This window comes from Camelus bactrianus, chromosome 2 (assembly GCF_048773025.1).
Source record: "Camelus bactrianus isolate YW-2024 breed Bactrian camel chromosome 2, ASM4877302v1, whole genome shotgun sequence".
Lineage (NCBI taxonomy): Eukaryota > Metazoa > Chordata > Mammalia > Artiodactyla > Camelidae > Camelus > Camelus bactrianus.
In genome coordinates, this window is record NC_133540.1 from 7,147,006 (window position 1) to 7,163,406 (window position 16,401).

Here is a 16,401-nt window from a genome sequence, read left to right on the forward strand (position 1 = left end):
ATTCCGTGCTTCAAACATGCTACTTGCAGCGCAGGTTCGACAAATATTCACTGCTGAGTTTTTAGCATGTGGATTACTGAACTTTCATCTACCATAAAATGTATATATACAGATAGAAACATGAACAAAATATATGCAGATTTTTCTTAACGTCAGTTTCTGAAATCAGGCAGTTTTCAAAGAAATATACTCTTGGAACTTGTTCCACCCAATAGACATGTAATTTACAGAGATTCGCTCATCGTCAAATTCTGTGTTCTGAAAAAAATGCATGCATCATGGTTTCGAAAAATTTTCACTACAGATTTGTTAGCATGCGTTTTTCTGAACTTTCATCACCATACATGTCATATTGACACTTAGAAGCTTTTTCTCAAAATTCGAATTATTTCCTAATGCCAGTTTGGAAAATGAGGCAGATTTCACAGAAAAATGCTTTTGGAGCAAGTTCTACCAAGTGGACATGTCATTTAAATGCTTTCACTCACCGTGACATTGCATGTTCCGAACACGCTACATGCATCACTGATTCGACAAACATTCTTTATTGAGTGGTGAACATGTGTATTACCGAACTTTCATCCACCATACAATGTGTATTTACACATAGAAACATTTATTCTTATTTAGTAGATTTCTCCTTACGTCAGTTTCTAAAATCATGCAGTTTTCACAGAAAAAACTTCTTGGGGCGAGTACTACCCAATACACATGTAATTTACATTTGTCCCCTCACTGTGATATTCCAAGTTCTTAACATGCTACATGCATCACAGATTCAGAAAGCATTCATTACTGTGTTATGAGTATGTGCATTAAAAACTTTCATTCACCATACAAGACATAATAGCACCTAGAAACATTAACTCTGAGATAGCATCAATTTCCTAATAGCAGTTTTGAAAATTAGGCATTTTCTTAAGGAAAAAACTGTTGGAGCGATTTCTACCCACTAGGCATGTAATTTACATGGATTCCATAGCTGTGAAATTACATCTTTCGAACACGCTACATGCATAACTGATTTGACACATATTCACTACAAATGTGTTTGCATGTGGATTAACGAACTTTCAACACAATAAAAGGCATAGTGACACTTTGAAGCATTTTCTCTGATTTCACAGAGATTTCCAATCGCCAGATTCCAAAATGCAGCAGATAACACAGCAAAAATCTCTTGGAGCGTGTTCTACCCAATACACTTGTAATTTACATAGATTTGCTCACCGTGAAATTCCGTGTTCTGAACACGCTACATGCATCTCGGATTCCACAAATATTAACTACAGAGTTGTTAGCATGTGGATTACCATAGTTTTATCCACCATACAAGGCATAATGGCGCTTACAATCATTTTCTCATTTTTTGAAATTTTACCTAAAGCCAGTTTCGAAAATGAGGCAGTTTTCACAGAAAAATATTCTTGGAGAGAGTTCTACACAATAGACATGTAATTTACATAGATTCACTCACCGTCAAAATCTGTGTTCTGACAAAGATGCATGCATCAAAGTTTCGACAAGTATTCACTACAGATTTCTTAGCATGTGCATTTCTGATCTTTCATCCGCATTCAAGTCATATTGACACTTAGAAGCATTATCTCAGATTTCGAATATATTTCCTAATTCCAGGTTTGAAAGTGAGGCAGATTTTTCAGTAAAATGCTTGTGGAGCGAGTTCTACCCAATGGAGATGAAATTTAAATGCTTCCGCTCATCGAGAATTTCTGTGTTCCAAACATGCTCCCTGCATCAGGGATAAGAGAAAAACTCTTTAATGAGTTGTGAACATTAGAATTACCGAATTTTCATCCACCAAACAAGGCATTATTACACGTAGAAAGACTTTTCCAGATTTAGTAGATATCTCCTAATGTCAGTTTCTAAAATCATGCAGTTTATGCAGAAATATCCTCTTGGAGAGAGTTTTACTCAATAGAGATGTAATTTACATAGATTCGCTCACTGTTAACTTCCGTGTTCTGAGAAAGCTGTATGCATCACTGAATCGACAAAAATTCACTACAGAATTGTTAGCATGTGGATTACTGAGTTTTCATCCACCATTAAAGTCATATTGCACTTAGAAACATTTTCTCAGATTTCAAACTCTTTTCCTTATGCCAGTTTTGAAAATGAGGCAGATTTCACAGAAAAATATTTTTGGAGTGAGTTTTACCCAATAGATATATAATTTACAAAGTTTATTTCACCATGATATTCTGTGTTCTGAATATGATACGTGCATCACGGATTCGACAAACATTTTTTAATGAGTTGTGAACATGTGGATTACCAAACTTTCATCCACCAAACACGGCATATTTACACGTAGAAATGTTTCTCCTCGTTTGCAGGTTTGTCCTAATGCCACTTGCGAAATATAGGCAGTTTTCACAGAAAAATTCTCTTCGATTGTGTTCTATCCAATAGACATTGAATTTACAATGTTTCACTTACCATGACATTCCGTGTTCATAACACGCTACATGCATATTGGATTTAGAAATCATTCATTACCTAGTTGTGAGCATGTGGATTTCTGAATTTTCAACCACCATACAAGGTATATTTACACCTAGAAATAATGACTCTGCTTTCACAGCATTTTCATTACTTCAGTTTCAAAAATCATGAAGTTTTCGCAGGAAAAAACTCTTCATGCGAGTTCTACAAAGGAGAATTGTAATTTAAATAGTTTCCCTCAAAGTGACTTTCCATTTTCTGAACACGCTATATGCATCACTTATTTGACAAACATTCATTACTCAGGTGTGTGCATGTGGATTACAGAACTTTCATCCACCATACAAGGCATAAATACACCTAGAAATATATACTCTGATTTCACAGATTTTTCCTAACTTCAGTCTCGAAATCATAAAGATTTCCCAGAAAAAATCTCTTCATGTGACATCTATCCATTAGAATTGCAATTTCAATTGTTTCCATCAAAGTGACTTTCCGTGGTGCGAACATGTTAAATTCATCACAGATTTGACAAACATTCATTACTCAGTTGTGTGCCTGTGATTTACAGAAGTTTCATCCACCATAGAATGCATATATAAACCTTGAAACTATTATTCTGATTTTGAAGCTTTTTCCTAACTGCAGTTTAGAATATCAGGCAACTTTTGCAGGAAAATTCTCTTGTAGAGTGTTCTACACAGTAGACATGTAATTTACATAGATCTCCTCGCCGTGACCTACCGTGCTCCGAACATGCTACATGCACAGCAGTTCGACAAATATTAAGTGCTGAGTTGTTAGCATGTGGATTAATGTACTTTCATTTACCATACAATGTATAAATACAGCTAGAAGCATGTACTCAGTATTTGCAGATATTTCTTAATGCCAGTTTCGAAAATAAGACCCTTTTCACAGAAAAATCCTCTTGGAGTGAGTTCTACCCAATAGACTTGTAATTTACATACTTTCAGTTACCATGACGTTCTGTGTTCCGAATTCATTACATGCATCACAGAATCTACAACATTCTTTAATGCGTGTACTCATGTGCATTACAAACTTTCATCCACCACACAAGACATATTTGCACCTAGAAACATTAACTCTGAGTTCGCAGCAATTTCCTAATAGCAGTTTTGAAAATTATTCATTTTTTTTGGAATAATATTTTGGAGCAATTTCTACCCACTAGGCATGTAAATAACATAGATTCCATTGCTGTGATATTACGTCCTTCGAACACGCTACATGCACAACGGATTCAAGATATATTCACTACAAATATGTTTGCATGTGGATTAATGAACTTTCAGCATAATAAAAGGCATATTGATACTAAGAAGCATTTTCTCTGATTTCAAAGAATTTTCCAAAGGCAGTTTAGAAAATGTGGCAGATTTCTTAGCAAAAATCTTTTGAGGCAAGTTCTATCCGAGACTTGTAATTTACATAGGTTCGCTCACCGTGAAATTCCGTGTTCTGAACACGCTACATGCATCTCGGATTCCACAAATATTAACTACATAGTTGTTAGCATGTGGATTACCGTAGTTTTATCCACCATACAAGGCATAATGGCGCTTACAAGCATTTTCTCATTTTTTGAAATTTTTCCTCACGCCACTTTCGAAAATGAGGCAGTTTTCACTGAAAAATGCTCTTGGATAGAGTTCTACAAAATAGACATTTAATTTACATAGATTCGCTCTCCGTCAAAATCTGTGTTCTGACAAAGTTGCATGCATCAAGTTTTCGAAAATTATTCACTACAAATTAGTTAGCATGTGGATTTCTGATCTTTCATCCACATACAAGTCATATTGACACTTAGAAGCATTTTCTCAGATTTCGAATATATTTCTTAATGCCAGGTTTGAAAGTGAGGCACATTTTTCAGTAAAATGCTTGTGGAGCGAGTTCTACCCAATGGACTTGAAATTTAAATGCTTCCGCTCATCGAGAATTTCCATGTTCCAAACATGCTCCCTGCATCACGGATAAGACAAACACTCTTTAATGATTTGTGAACATTAGAATTACTGAATTTTCATCCACCAAACAAGGCATAATTATACGTAGAAAGACTTTTTCAGATTTAGTAGATATCTCCTAATGTTAGTTTCTAAAATCATGCAGTTTATGCAGGAAAATCCTCTTGGAGCGAGTTCTACTCAATAGAGATGTAATTTACATAGATTCGCTCACCGTTAAATTCCGTGTTCTGAGAAAGCTGTATGCATCACTGAATCGACAAAAATTAACTACAGATTTGTTAGCATGTGGATTACTGAGTTTTCATCCACCATTAAATTCATACTGCACTTAGAAACATTTTCTCAGATTTCGAAATGTTTTCCTTATGCCAGTTTTGATAATGAGGCAGATTTCACAGAAAAATACTTTTGGAGTGTATTCTACCCAATAAATATGTAATTTACAAAGTTTATTTCACCATGATATTCTGTGTTCTGTATATGGTATGTGCATCACGGATTCGACAAACATTTTTTAATGAGTTGTGAACATGTGGATTACCAAACTTTCATCCACCAAACACGGCATATTTACACGTAGAAATGTTTCTCCTCATTTGCAGGTTTGTCCTAATGCCACTTGCGAAATACAGGCAGTTTTCACAGAAAAATTCTCTTCGAACGTGTTCTACCCAATAGACATGAAATTTACAATGTTTCACTTACCATGACATTCCGTGTTCATAACAAGCTACATGCATATTTGATTTAGAAATCATTCATTACCTAGTTGTGAGCATGTTGATTTCTGAACTTTCAACCACCATACAAGGTATATTTACACCTAGAAATTTTGACTCTGCATTCACAGTTTTTCCTAACTTCAGTATAAAAATCATGAAGTTTTCGCAGAATAAACCTCTTCATGCGAGTTCTACAAAGTAGAATTGTAATTTAAATAGTTTCCCTCAAAGTGACTTTCCATTTTCTGAACATGCTACATGCATCACGGATTTGCCAAACATTCATTACTCAGTTGTGTGCATGTGGATTACAGAACTTTCATCCACCATTCAAGGCATTAATACACCTAGAAAAATTTACTCTGATTTCACAGATTTTTCCTAACGTCAGTCTCGAATATCATACAGTTTTCCCAGAAAATATCTCTGCATGTGAGTTCTACCCATTATAATTGCAATTTCAATTGTTTCCCACAAAGTGACTTTCCGTGGTGCGATAATGCTAAATTCATCACGGATTTGACAAATATTCATTACTCATTTGTGTGCCTGTGAATTACTGAACTTTCATCCACAATATAATGCATATATAAACCTTGAAAATATTATTCTAATTTTGCAGCTTTTTCTTAACTGCAGTTTAGAATATCAGGCAACTTTTGCAGGATAATTCTCTTGAAGAGTGTTCTACACAATAGACATGTAGTTTACATAGATCTCCTCGCCGTGACATACTGTCCTCCGAACATGCTTCATGCACCGAAGTTCGACAAATATTAATTGCTGAGTTGTTAGCATGGGGATTAATGTACTTTCATCTACCATACAATTTATATATACAGCTAGAAGCATGTACTCAGTATATGCAGATATTTCTTAATGCCAGTTTCGAAAATAAGACCCTTTTCACAAAAAAATCTTCTTGGAGTGAGTTCTATCCAATAGAGTTTTAATTTACATAGTTTCAGTTACCTTGACGTTCCGTGTTCCGAATACATTACATGCATCACAGATTCTACAACATTCTTTAATGAGTGTAAGCATGTGCATTACAAACTTTCATCCACCACAGTAGACACATTTGCACCTAGAAACATTAACTCTGAGTTCGCAGCAATTTCCTAATAGCAGTTTTGAAAATTATTCATTTTTTTTGGAATAACATTTTGGAGTGATTTCTACCCACTAGGCATGTAAATAACATAGATCCAATTGCTGTGAAATTACGTCTTTCGAACACGCTACATGCATAACGGATTCGACATATATTCACTACAAATATGTTTGCATGTGGATTACCGAACTTTCAGCATAATAAAAGGCATATTGATACTTAGAAGCATTTTCTCTGATTTCACAGATTTTTCCAAATGCCAGTTTAGAAAATGTGGCAGATTTCTTAGCAAAAAGCTTTTGTGGCAAGTTCTAACCAAGATTTCCGATTTACATAGATTTGCTCACCATGAAATTCCGTGTTCTGTACACGCTACATGCATCTCGGATTCCACAAATATTAACTACAGGGTTGTTAGCATGTGGATTACCGTAGTTTTATCCACCATACAAGGCATAATGGCGCTTACAAGCATTTTCTCATTTTTTGAAAATTTTTCTAACGCCACTTTCGAAAATGAGGCACTTTTCACCGAAAAATGCTCTTGGACAGAGTTCTATACAATAGACATTTAATTTACATAGGTTCGCTCACCATCCAATTCTGTGTTCCGAGAAAGCTGCATGCATATCAGTTTCGACAAATATTCACTACAGTATTTTTTAGCATGTGGATTACTGAACTTTCATCCACCATACAATTCATATTGACACTTAGAATCATTTTCTCAGATTTTGAAGTGTTTTTCTAATGCCAGTTTTTAAAATGAGGCAGATTTCGCAGATAAATGCTTTTGGAGCGAGTTCTACCTAATACATGTGTAGATTGCAAGGTTTCTATTACCGTGATAGTCTGTGTTCCGAACACATTACATCGATCACGGATTTGACAAACATTAATCAATGAGTTGGGAACGTGTTGATTACCGAACATTCATCCAACAAACACGGCATATTTAAACCTAGAAATATTTCTCTGTGTTTGCAGATTTGTCCGAATGCCAGTTGCAAAAAACAGGCAGTTTTCACAGGAAAATTCTCTTCGAGCGTTTTCTATCAGACAGACATGAAATTTACTTTGTTTTATTCACCATGACATTCCTTGTTCAGAACAGGCAATAAGCATAATGCATTTATAAAACAATCATTGCTGATTCGAGAGCATGTGGATTTCCGAAATTTAATCCACCATACAAGGCATATTTACACCTAGAAATATTTACTCTGCTTTCACAGCTTTTTCCTAACTTCAGGTTTTAAAATCATGAAGTTTCCTCAGAAATAAACCTCTTCAAGTGAGTTCTATCTAGAGGAATTTTAATTTAAGCAGTTTCCCTCAAAGTGACTTTCCGTTTTCTGAACATGCTACATGCATCAAGGATTTGACAAACGTTAATTTCTCAGTTGTGTGCATGTTGATTACAGAACTTTAATCCACCTTATAAGACATATATACACCTAGAAATATTTACTCTGATTTCACTACTTTTTCCTATCGTCTGATTTGAAAATCATGATGTTTTTGCAGAAGTAAACTCTGCAAGCGAGTTCGACCCAGTAGAATTGTAATTTCAAAAGTTTCCCACAAAGAGACTTTCCATGGTCCGAACATGTTAAATTTATCACGGTTTTGACAAACATTCATTACTCAGTTTTGTGCATGTACATTACAGAATTTTCATCCACCATATAAGGCATATATAAACCTAGAAAACATTATTCTGAGTTCGCAGCTTTTTCCTAATGGCAGTTTAGAAACTCAGGCTACTATAGCAGGATTAATCTCTTGTAGTATGTTCTACATATTGGACATATAATTTACATAGAGTCCCTCGCCGTGAAATTCCGTGCTTCAAACTTGCTACTTGCACTGCAGGTTCAACATATATTCACTGCTGAGTTGTTAGCATGTGGATTACTGAAATTTCATCTACCATAAAATGTACATATACAGCTAGAAACATGTACAAAATATATGCAGATTTTTCCTAACGTCAGTTTCTGAAATCAGGCAGTTTTCAAAAAAATATACTCTTGGAACTTGTTCCCCCCAATAGACTTGTAATTTACATAGATTCGCTCATCGTCAAATTCTGTGTTCTGAAAAAAACATCAGAAAACATGCATCACGGTTTCGAAAATTATTCACTACAGATTTTTTAGCATGTTTATTTCTGAACTTCATCACCATAAAATTCATATTGGCACTTAGAAGCATTTTCTCAAAATTCGAATTTTTTCCTAATGCCAGTTTAGAAAATGAGGCAGATTTCAAAATAAAATGCTTTTGGGGCAAGTTCTACCAAGTGGACATGTCATTTAAATGCTTTCACTCACCGTGATATTGCATGTTCCGAACACGATACATGCATCACTGATTCGACAAACATTCTTTATTGAGTGGTGAACATGTGTATTACCGAACTTTCATCCACCAACCAATGTGTATTTACACATAGAAACATTTATTTTTATTTAGTAGATTTCTCCTTACGTCAGTTTCTAAAATCATGCAGTTTTCGCAGAAAAATACTCTTGGAGCGACTAATACCCAATAGACATGTAATTTACATTTTTCCCCTCACTGTGACATTCCATGTTCTGAACATGCTACATGCATCACAGATTCAGAAAGCATTCATTACTGTGTTATGAGCATGTGCATTACAAACTTTCATCCACCATACAAGACATAATAGCACCTAGAAACATTAACTCTGAGTTCGCAACAATTTCCTAATAGCAGTTTTGAAAATTAGGCATTTTTCTAAGGAAAAAACTGTTGGAGCAATTTCTAACCACTAGGCATTTAATTTACATAGATTCCATTTCTGTGAATTTACGTCTTTCGAACACACTACATGCATAACGGATTTGACACATATTCACTACAAATGAGTTTGCATGTGGATTAACGAACTTTCAACACAATAAAAGGCATAGTGACACTTTGAAGCATTTTCTCTGATTTCACAGAGTTTTGCAATCGCCAGATTCCAAAATGCAGCAGATTTCACAGCAAAAAACTCTTGGAGCGAGTTCTACCCAATAGACTTGTAATTTATATAGATTCACTCACCGTGAATCTCCGTGTTCTGAACACGCTACATGCATCTCAGATTCCACAAATATTCACTACAGAGTTATTAGCATATGGTTTTCCGTACTTTCATCCACCATACAAGGCATACTGACACTTACAAGCATTTTCTCATTTTTTGAAAGTTTTACCTAAAGCCAGTTTCGAAAATGAGGCAGTTTTCACAGAAAAATATTCTTGGAGAGAGTTCTCCACAATAGACATGTAATTTACATAGATTCGCTCACTGTCAAAATCTGTGTTCTGACAAAGATGCATGCATCAAGGTTTCGACAACTATTCACTACAGATTTGTTAGCATGTGCATTTCAGATCTTTCATCCACATACAAGTCATATTGACACTTAGAAGCTTTTTCTCAGATTTCGAATATGTTTCCTACTGCCAGTTTTGAAAGTGAGGCAGATTTTGCAGTAAAATGCTTGTGGAGCGAGTTCTACCCAATGGACATGAAAGTTAAATGCTTCCGCTCATCGAGGATTTCCGTGTTCCAAACATGCTCCCTGCATCACTGTTTCGACAAACACTCTTTAATGAGTTGTGAACATTAGAATTACTGAATTTTCATCCACCAAAGAAGGCATAATTACACGTAGAAATACTTTTTCAGATTTAGTAGATATCTCCTAATGTCAGTTTCTAATATCATGCAGTTTATGCAGAAATATCCTCTTGGAGCTAGTTCTACTCAATAGAGATGTAATTTACATAGATTCGCTGACCGTTAAATTCCGTGTTCTGAGAAAGCTCTATGCATCACTGAATCGAAAAAAATTCACTACAGACTTGTTAGCATGTGGATTACTGAGTTTTCATCCACCATTAAAGTCATATTGCACTTAGAAACATTTTCTCAGATTTCGAACTCTTTTCCTTATGCCAGTTTTGAAAATGAGGCAGATTTCACAGAAAAATACCTTTGGAGTGAGTTCTACCCAATAAATTTGTAATTTACAAAGATTTTTCACCATGATATTCTGTGTTCCGTATATGAAAAGTGCATCACGGATTCGACAAACATATTTTAATGAGTTGTGAACATGTGGATTACCATACTTTCTACCACCAAACACGACATATTTACACCTAGAAATGTTTCTACTCGTTTGCAGGTTTGTCCTAATGCCACTTGCGGTATATAACCAGTTTTCACACAAAAAATCTCTTCGATCATGTTCTATCAAATAGACATGAAATTTACAATGTTTCACTTACCATGAAATTCTGTGTTCATAACACGTTACATGCATATTGGATTTAGAAATCATTCATTACTTAGTTGTGAGCATGTGGATTTCTGAACTTTCAACCACCATACAAGGTATATTTACACCTAGAAATATTTACTCTGCTTTCACAGTTTTTCCTAACTTCAGTTTAAAAATCATGAAGTTTTCACAGAATAAACGTCTTCATGCGAGTTCTACCCAGTAGAATTGTAATTTAAATAGTTTCCCTCAAAGTGACTTTCCTTTTTCTGAACATGCTACATGCATCACGGTTTGACAAACATTCATTACTAAGTAGTGTGCATGTGGATTACAGAACATTCATCCACCATATAAGGCATAAATAAACCTAGAAATATTTACTCTGATTTCACAGATTTTTCCTAACGTCAGTCTCGAAAATCATAGTTTTCCCAGAAAAAATCTCTTCATGTGACATCTACCCATTAGAATTTTCAATTTCAATTTTTTCCCATAAAGTGACTTTCCGAGTTGTGAACATGCTAAATTCATCACGGATTTGATAAACATTCATTACTCATTTGTGTGCCTGTGATTTACAGAACTTTCATCCACCATATAATGCATATATAAACCTTGAAAATATTATTCTTATTTTTCAGCTTTTTCCTAACTGCAGTTTAGAATATCAGGCAACATTTGCAGGATAATACTCTTGTAGAATGTTCTAAACAATAGACATGTAATTTACATAGATCTCCTCGCCGTGACATACCGTCCTCCGAACATGCTTCATGCACAGCAGTTCGACAAATATTAATTGCTGAGTTGTTAGCATGTGGATTAATGTACTTTCATCTACCATACAATGTATATATACAGCTAGAAGCATGTACTAAATATTTGCAGATATTTCTTAATGCCAGTTTCGAAAATAAGACATTTTTCACAGAAAAATACTCTTGGAGTGAATTCTATCCAATAGACTTGTAATTTAAATAGTTATTGTTACCGTGACGTTCCGTGTTCCGAATACATTACATGCATCACAGATTCTACAACATTCTTTCATGAGTGGAAGCATGTGCATTACCAAATTTCATCCACCACACAAGACATATTAGCACCTAGAAACAATAACTCTGAGTTCGCAGAAATTTCCTAATAGCAGTTTTGAAAATTAGGCATTTTTCTAAGGAAAAACCTTTTGGAGCGATTTTTACCCACTAGGCATGTAATTTACATAGATTCCATTGCTCTGAAATTACGTCTTTCGAACACGCTACATGCATAACCGATTTGAAACATATTCACTACAAATGTGTTTGCATGTGGATTAACGAACTTTCAACACAATAAAAGGCATAGTGACACTTTGAAGCATTTTCTCTGATTTCACAGAGATTTCCAATCACCAGATTCCAAAATGCAGCAGATTTCACAGCAAAAAACTCTTGGAGCGATTTCTACCCAATAGATTGTAATTTACATAGATTCACTCACCGTGAATCTCCGTGTTCTTAACACGCTACATGCATCTCTGTTTCCACAAATATTCACTACAGAGTTATTAGCATATGGTTTACCGTACTTTCATTCAACATAAAAGGCATACTGACACTTACAAGCATTTTCTCATTTTTTGAAACTTTTACCTAAAGTCAGTTTCGAAAATGAGGCAGTTTTCACAGAATAATATTCTTGGAGAGAGTTCTCCACAATAGACATGTAATTTACATAGATTCGCTCACCGTCAAAATCTGTGTTCTGACAAAGTTGCATGCATCAAGGTTTCGAAAATTATTCACTACAGAGTAGTTAGCATGTGGATTTCTGATCTTTCATCCACATACAAGTCATATTGACTCTTAGAAGCATTTTCTCAGATTTCGAATATATTTCCTAATGCCAGGTTTGAAAGTGAGGCACATTTTTCAGTAAAATGCTTGTGGAGCGAGTTCTACCCAATGGACATGAAATTTAAATGCTTCCGCTCATCGAGAATTTCCGTGTTCCAAACATGCTCCCTGCATCACGGATAAGACAAACACTCTTTAATGATTTGTGAACATTAGAATTACTGAATTTTCATCCACCAAACAAGGCATAATTACACGTAGAAAGACTTTTTCAGATTTAGTAGATATCTCCTAATGTCAGTTTCTAAAATCATGCTGTTTATGCAGGAAAATCCTCTTGGATCGAGTTCTAATCAATAGAGATGTAATTTACATAGATTCGCTCACCGTTAAATTCCGTGTTCTGAGAAAGTTGTATGCATCACTGAATCGACAAAAATTCACTACAGATTTGTTAGCATGTGGATTACTGAGATTTCACCCACCATTAAATTCATATTGCACTTAGAATCATTTTCTCAGATTTCGAAATGTTTTCCTTATGCCAGTTTTGATAATGAGGCAGATTTCACAGAATAATACTTTTGGAGTGTATTCTACCCAATAAATATGTAATTTACAAAGTTTATTTCACCATGATATTCTGTGTTCTGAATATGGTATGTGCATCACGGATTCGACAAACATTGTTTAATGAGTTGTGAACATGTGGATTACCAAACTTTCGTCCACCAAACACGGCATATTTACACGTAGAAATCTTTCTCCTCGTTTGCAAGTTTGTCCTAATGCCACTTGCGAAATACAGGCAGTTTTCACAGAAAAATTCTCTTCGAACGTGTTCTATCCAATAGACATTTCCACCATAGAAGGCATATTTACACCTAGACATATTTACTCTGCTTTCACAGCTTTTTCCTAATTTCAGGTTTTAAAATCATGAAGTTAATCAGGAAAAAACCTCTTCAAGCGAGTTCTATCCAGAGGAATTTTAATTTAAGCCGTTTCCCTCAAAGTGACTTTCCGTTTTCTGAACATGCTACAAGCATCACGGATTTGACAAACGTTAATTACTCAGTTGTGTGCATGTGGATTAGAGAACTTTCATCCAGCTTATAAGACATATTTACACCTAGAAATATTTACTCTGATTTCACTACTTTTTCCTACCGTCTGTTTTGAAAATCATGATGTTTTTGCAGAAGTAATCTCTGCAAGCGGGTTCGACCCAGTAGAATTCTAATTTCAATAGTTTCCCACAAAGTGACTTTCCATGGTCCGAACATGCTAAATTCATCAGGATTTGACAAACATTCATTACTCAGTTGTGTGCCTGTGATTTACAGAAGTTTCATCCACCATAGAATGCATATATAAACCTTGAAACTATTATTCTGATTTTGAAGCTTTTTCCTAACTGCAGTTTAGAATATCAGGCAACTTTTGCAGGAAAATTCTCTTGTAGAGTGTTCTACACAGTAGACATGTAATTTACATAGATCTCCTCGCCGTGACCTACCGTGCTCCGAACATGCTACATGCACAGCAGTTCGACAAATATTAAGTGCTGAGTTGTTAGCATGTGGATTAATGTACTTTCATTTACCATACAATGTATAAATACAGCTAGAAGCATGTACTCAGTATTTGCAGATATTTCTTAATGCCAGTTTCGAAAATAAGACCCTTTTCACAGAAAAATCCTCTTGGAGTGAGTTCTACCCAATAGACTTTTAATTTACATACTTTCAGTTACCATGACGTTCTGTGTTCCAAATTCATTACATGCATCACAGAATCTACAACATTCTTTAATGCGTGTACTCATGTGCATTACAAACTTTCATCCACCACACAAGACATATTTGCACCTAGAAACATTAACTCTGAGTTCGCAGCAATTTCCTAATAGCAGTTTTGAAAATTATTCATTTTTTTTGGAATAACATTTTGGAGCGATTTCTACCCACTAGGCATGTAAATAACATAGATTCCATTGCTGTGATATTACGTCCTTCGAACACGCTACATGCACAACGGATTCGAGATATATTCACTACAAATATGTTTGCATGTGGATTACCGAACTTTCAGCATAATAAAAGGCATATTGATACTAAGAAGCATTTTCTCTGATTTCAAAGAATTTTCCAAAGGCAGTTTAGAAAATGTGGCAGATTTCTTAGCAAAAATCTTTTGAGGCAAGTTCTATCCGAGACTTGAAATTTACCTAGATTCGCTCACCGTGAAATTCCGTGTTCTGAACACGCTACATGCATCTCGGATTCCACAAATATTAACTACATAGTTGTTAGCATGTGGATTACCGTAGTTTTATCCACCATACAAGGCATAATGGCGCTTACAAGCATTTTCTCATTTTTTGAAATTTTTCCTCACGCCACTTTCGAAAATGAGGCACTTTTCACCGAAAAATGCTCTTGGATAGAGTTCTACACAATAGACATTTAATTTACATAGGTTTGCTTACCGTCAAATTGTGTGTTCGGAGAAAGCTGCATGCATAACCGTTTCGACAAATATTCACTACAGAATTTTTTACCATGTGGATTACTGAACTTTCATCCACCATACAATTCATATTGACACTTAGAGCCATTTTCTCAGATTTCGAAGTGTTTTTCTAATGCCATGTTTGAAAATGAGGCAGATTTCGCAGATAAATGCTTTTGGAGCGAGTTCTACCTAATACATGTGTAATTTGCAAGGTTTCTATTACCGTGATAGTCTGTGTCCGAACACATTACATAGATCACGGATTCGACAAACATTGATTAATGAGTTGGGAACGTGTTGATTTCCGAACATTCATCCAACAAACACGGCATAGTTACACCTAGAAATTTTTCTCTGTGTTTGCAGATTTGTCCGAATGCCAGTTGCAAAAAACAGGCAGATTTCACAGGAAAATACTCTTCGAGCGTTTTCTATCAGACAGACATGAAATTTACAATGTTTCACTTACCATGACATTCCTTGTTCAGAACACGCTCTATGCATATTGGATGTATAAAACATTCATTACTGATTAGAGAGCATGTGGATTTCCGAAATTTAATCCACCATACAAGGCATATTTACACCTAGAAATATTTACTCTGCTTTCACAGCTTTTTACTAACATCAGGATTTAAAATCATGAAGTTTCCTCAGGAAAAACCTCTTCAAGCCATTTCTATCCAGAGGAATTGTAATTTAAGCAGTTTCTCTCAAAGTGACTTTCCGTTTTCTGAACATGCTAAAGCATCACGGATTTGACAAACGTTAATTACTCAGTTGTGTGCATGTGGATTACAGAACTTTCATCCACCATATAAGACATATACACACCTAGAAATATTTACTGTGATTTCACTACTTTTTCCAACCGTCTGTTTTGAAAATCATGATGTTTTTGCAGAAGTAATCTCTGCAAGCGAGTTCGACCCAGTAGAATTGTAATTTCAATAGTTTCCCACAAAGTGACTTTCCATGGTCCGAACATGCTAAATTCATCAGGATTTGACAAACATTCATTACTCAGTTGTGTGCATGTAGATTACAAAATTTTCATTGACCATATAATGCATATATATACCTAGAATATATTATTCTGAGTTCGCAGCTTTTTCCTAATGGCAGTTTAGAAAATCAGGCAACTATAGCAGGATAAATTTCTTGTAGCATGTTCTGCACATTGGACATATAATTTCCATACTTTCCCTCGCCGTGAAATTCCGTGCTTCAAACATGCTACTTGCAGCGCAGGTTCGACAAATATTCACTGCTGAGTTTTTAGCATGTGGATTACTGAACTTTCATCTACCATAAAATGTATATATACAGATAGAAACATGTACAAATATATGCAGATTTTTCCTAACGTCAGTTTCTGAAATCAGGCAGTTTTCAAAGAAATATACTCTTGGAACTTGTTCCACC